Source organism: Vanacampus margaritifer, chromosome 8 (genome assembly GCF_051991255.1).
Source record: "Vanacampus margaritifer isolate UIUO_Vmar chromosome 8, RoL_Vmar_1.0, whole genome shotgun sequence".
NCBI lineage: Eukaryota > Metazoa > Chordata > Actinopteri > Syngnathiformes > Syngnathidae > Vanacampus > Vanacampus margaritifer.
This window is the reverse complement of record NC_135439.1, coordinates 14,783,044-14,789,043: the sequence shown is the minus strand read 5'-3', so window position 1 is coordinate 14,789,043 and position 6,000 is coordinate 14,783,044.

Sequence of the window (6,000 nt, the reverse complement as noted above, 5' to 3'; positions counted from 1 at the left end):
TCTCATAAAACTCTTGCCTTCAAGTAACTTAATGCCACCTCTAGTTGAAGTTGACTGTGAGACTAAACATTGAATGAAGAGAATTACACTTCGTGTATTTACAGCAATCACATAACTTTGCTAAATTAATGCTAACACATATTGTGAAACTCCGGCAACTGGCTAACACATAGCATAAATGTTGTAGGCTAGGTGTTAAAACCATTTGAGCATTTGAGATATTTTAATGCAAAGTGTTGAGTAAGACGTTGACAGGTAATATAATAGTTCTCACTGCAGCAGCAGTCTTTATCCTCTCAGAAGAGCGACTAATATTGGTGTTGTACTGAGGAACTGTGAGTGAGAAGCTAAGAACATATCCATGTAGGCGGAAACACTGGAAGGGGCAGCCCAATGGATATAGAATGGATGCAAAGTGCAATATATATATATATATTTTTAACTATTTAATTAGAACACTATTGTATGTTTTAAGTAAAATATTGTAGAGTGCTATTTTTTCCTCAATAAATTAGTGTAAGTAAGCTAAAACTAAAAATGTCAAAATTTGGTCTTTGCCCATCGTTACAACAAATAAGAATAGCAGTACTTGTAGTACAAGTAGAAGTTTTGCCATTTCAAGTGAAATCCATGCACAAGTCATCCGTTCAAAAATACTCAAGTCTCATTTTGAGCCAAATGAGTGGAAGAGCGCACGTGCAGAGTGCAGATATCGGGCAGTGCTTTGCCGATTGTGTGTTTGGCATCTCCCACCCACACAGATGAAAGTCAACTCTTAAGTGGCAGTGTCTGCTCAGCATGCACCTCCCAAGTCTGTCATATGTGTGCGTGTGTGTGTTTTTTTGTTTGCCATTTCAGAGTTGTGCAAGAGTTTGCGCTCAACATCTTTCAATTTCTGCTTTCTTATTGTTTGCCTTGCTCCCCCTTTTTACTTGGCATTCACAAGCATCTGGGATGGATAAAGCATTCTAATGATCATTTCAATTTGGTTTCAATAAGGTAAAGTTCTGCTACAGTTTGTCACAAAGAGCCACTGGAGAGGGAATGATTTGTTTTGTTTTCAGAATCAGATTTATTAGCCAAGTACTGTATGTAAAAACTAGGGGTGTCGAAATTAGCGCGTTAATAGTGCATTAACTTTATAGTTGCTTTAACTGAACCATTTTTTTTATTTTTATGATGATTAACACACACCCTTTATTTGGGAAGCCATGTACTGGGGGATTTCCAGACACTTCCACATCTCTATTACCCTTGAGAAATGTGCTGTATTGCACTGCAGCTAATATACTCAATGTTTAAAAAAACAGACCGATGCATTCCATCTTGGAGAGGTACTGGATAGTGCCAGTTAGCAGTTTGCACTGAGCTAGGTTGCTACAGTCACTTGATCTTAAGATGTCAGTCATATTTTATTCAGCAACTCCAGAAATTAGCTGGCCTAACGTGTTATTTCTGTCTCATTTGAAAAGCCGTTTTTCTTTCTTTTCTTTACAAAATAAAAGCATACATATTAACATATTGTGCAAAGGAGCATAACAGAATATAACTAACAAAATGTATTATTCTTATTTATTATTTTATAATAATAATAATAATAATAATAATAATAATAATAATAATAATAATAATAAAGAAATGGAAGGAAATGGGGGGGAAGAAAGACCTAGAACTAGAAATACAGAGAATGTGGCATATGAAAACCATAATGGTCCCTATGGTTGTTGGTGCACTTGGTACAGTGAAGAAGGGTATGGTAGAAGAAAACATCAAGAAAGTATCAGAGAGAGCTACTATGATAAAAATTCAAAAGCTCTGCATGATGGAATATGCGCGAATCCTCAGAAAGGTGCGTAGTATATGAACAGCATAATTGACTTGAGTGACTGACGCGCCAGGTGCATGATTTGCACCCGACTGATGCACAAAATAAACACCAACAAAGACTGTGATAGAAAAAGATAATAATAATAATAATAATTTGTGGCAACAGGGGTCAAGTTCTAATTTCCAATTTTAAAAATGCTTAGTTCACAACTTGCTTTATGTTCAAACAATACCCTTTTGCTGTCACCAATGTCCAACATGAAACACTAATGAATCTAGTGGCAGAAAATGACCTCAACACAAATGTTTCACTCTCTTTTTTTTTTTTTTTTTTTTTTTTACAGTACAGTACATACATTTATGAGCTACCTCGAACTTACTGTAATGGACAATGGACTAACGATACCGACATACTGATATTAGGTTAACATATTTTTCCATACTTCCATACATAACACACACACACACACACACACACACATTATTGTACATTTAGAGAAAAGATAAAATGTGGGATTCATTTGTGATGAGTTAATTGTAATAAGTTAGTTATTAAAAATCATGTGATGGGTCAAGTTGTAATTTACAATTTTTAAAATTCTTACAAGTTCTCAACTTGCTTATGTTCAAACAATACCTTGTTGCTGTCACCAATGTCCAACATGAAACACTAATGCTTCTAGTAACAGAAATTGACCTCAACACAAATGTTTCATGATGAATTAATTGTGATAAGTTGATTATTTAAAAATTTAAAATTTCAACCAAGTGACAGCCCTAGCACACAATTTTTCTTCACAACCTGTCTGAGAAACACAAAACATAACAACCAACAGAGAGAGAGAGAGAGAGAGAGAATATGCCCCTTAGTGAGTTTCTTAGACGGAAAAAAGCAAACCCACCATATAATCTACTTCTGTGACGTTTATCAGTTGTGAGTCGTGACTCTCAAGGCTGTTTTCACCTTACAGATAACTTCTATCCACTACGGCCACAGATCCACAAGTTTTTATTTCCTAGGATACCGATAAAGAAAAACCTGCAGGGAAATGACCAAACTGACCCTAGATCAGCATCTCAGATTGCTCTGCTACAGCTTAAGCAAGGATATTAAAATGACTTTAGTGTGTCTTGGAGGGAGATCTTTCATCAGTGATTCATTATCTAACAGATGCTCTCACAGAATCTATCTGTCACTGTCTTGTAAGGAAGATGTATGGCCGTAGTTCAACCTTGCAGGGATTGGATATTCGCAATGAGAACATCACATATTGGGTGGGCGGAGCCACTCTGAAGCTGAAATATACAAGCTCTATCCTCCAGAGCCAGCAGAACTTGTGAGCAGCTGTAGAAAGCTTTTTCATCCTTTTTACGTCAAACACACATCAGATGGTATTTGATATGGCTTTTTTTTTTTTAAGGCTCGCACACGCAAATGGTCATCTGGCCTGGTCCGCCCACTCTCGGGCCTGCTGCCTGCTTGTCTGTACACTTTGTGTATGTGTGCGCTTTTCATGAAAAGCCGCGGGGTTGCGGTCGCCTCAGTAGCTCTGCAGCAGCAGTAACTCGATACAGTAAACACACATTTTTGTCGCAGATCCAAGCTTGTCTGCTCGCCGTGATTTAGTTCCGCTTCAGCTTGTAAAAAAAGCCGTCGGGCATTATCGGGTAGGCAGAATGTGTAAAAAAGTGGATAGTGTTTAGTTAACACTGTTCAATATAGAGAAAATTGTCTTTAATTACATTTAATGAGAAGTAACCCAAACCAAAATAATGATCTGAATACAGGCTTTGTTTGGCATACAAATTTGATGTGTAATACAAAAGTAATGATAAAGTGTAGTTTGCAACCACAATCTCCCGTTTCCTCTGGCTGACATGAAGCCATGAAAGAGGAAGAAGTGTTTCTTTGTAAAGACTGACTCATAGTCTGGCACGCCTTTCTCCAACTCAACAGCTAGCATGCAATTAAACATTTGCAAACATTTTTAGGTCAAATGGACGTAATTACTAACACCGCATTGATCTGACCTCCAATTGGCGTGATCCAATTGACGCAATATGGTGGAGCTTTTAAGGTCAAATACGAAACCGGAGTGTTTGAATTTAGAATCACATTTCTACATATGGAAATGTTCATGATAAAACCTGCACAGGTCACGTTTTAATTGAAATTGTCATCTTTGAGTGTCATAAGTGTAAACAGAAGACCATTTTACCAGTTTGGTAAACTGCACCATTGTGTGATTAAAAAAATAATAATAAAAAACTTTATTGAACAGCTGAACGTGTCGAAAGATGTTAGTGACTTTTGCGGCGAGTCAGTGAAATGTGCAATTAAACAAGTATTCATCCATGTTGCTTCTTCTGATTTGAAACAGATGCTTTTCAAGAGGCTGTGAGTCATTTAAATACTAGTACTTCTTATTTTTAGAGATGTTCAATGCCACTTTATTTTCAGACCCATAACCAGTACATGTACACAGTCTATTCTGTAGTGTAAATTTGACTCTTATTTAGATAGGGACCAAATATACTCCATTTTAGAGTAGGCACTAAGAAGACAGTAAAATAAAAAAAATAAAACTCACTCAAGAGTTGAGGTAAGAACTCAAGACCTTTAGTTTGGGAGACACATTACTATCTGAGCTGTGCCCCTCCTAATGTTTGCTTTTCTCCAATACATTGTTTTTGGTCTCTTGGAGTTAGGAAGATTCCATGCAATCACGGCATCAGCTGCAGCTGACACCAGCAGTATACTAGCGGAAAGCTGGAGCTGCGTGGCTCAAGGAGTAGATGGGCTGTCTCCCAAGCTGAAGGTCATGAGTTGGTTCCTACCTTGAGTTACTTTATTTTTGTATTTTTTCCAATTCTTTATTTTGCTCTCTTCCAAGTGTAAATATTACTTTAAAACTGAGTCTATTTGGTCCCGTTCTAAATAGAGTCAAATTTACTCTAAGGAATTTACTGTGTACTCAACTCTTGAATAGTCACCGATACCAATGCCAAGTAGTGATACCACAAGTACTATTGATACATAAAAATTTCCCGAACAAACAATGACAGATGATTTTAAACAAAGATTTATACATCCCAATATAGCATTTGCCCTTAAAATTGCATGAAATCAATGGCAATTTTCAATTATTCTCATTTTTAGTTCTTGATTGTAAAATAGCTACAAGAGAGTGGTCGAAACTGGTATCGGTCTCCGTCGCATGTCGCAATACCTTGAAGTAAGGCTGTTATTGGCACTATACCGATACCAAGTGTCAGTACTCGCCCATCCCTAATTATTTTTATTTATTGTATTTTCATGTGCTTAAACTTATTATTATTATTATTATTATTTATCTTCCATATTAATTTCTTTATTGTTTTATTTTTTATTTATATTTTCTTTTCTTTGTTTCTCCGCTGATGACGTAAATATACTGTACAAACTACATTACTAAGAACTGCACTGAAAAATATCATATTTGGAAATGCAACATATTTGATTTGTTTCTGATTTTGGATCTTATGAGATTATGCAGGCCACATACATGGCCACAACAACTACAGTACATGATTATTGGCAAAAAATTCAAAACAGATCCATACCCTAAATGTATTAGGGATGGGTGAGTACCTGGTATGGATATTGGGTCGATACCTTACCATATTAAAAGGTATTGCTGCACACGACCTCTTGTGGCTGTTTTATGATTAGGAACTAGAAATTAGAATTAGAAGAATAGATCATTTAATTAATTATTTTCATACAATTTTCAGGAAAAATGCTATACTGGGATGTATTAGTTTTTTCTTTAAAGTTATCCATGATTTTTTTATTTATTTTTATTTTGATCAAAAGTACTAGTGGTATTGGTACCACAGACAGACAATATAACAATACTTACAGGCATGCATTCTTCATCCTCTACGAAAAATTACTGCAGCATAATAAGCCACTTAAAATACTAATAGTCGAAACTCTTCTTTGATGTTTCTGAATTACCTTATTATAGTGCCCCCTTGTGGCCTAGTCATGCACACCAGATGTTGCCGCATTCAATTAACAAAGACACACAAATGACTTACATACTATGCATTCACTGTATATATTAATAGTCAAGCATATGGTTTCTATCCAGCAGTCAGCACATCCGTTACCACACAGCGTACGCGTGT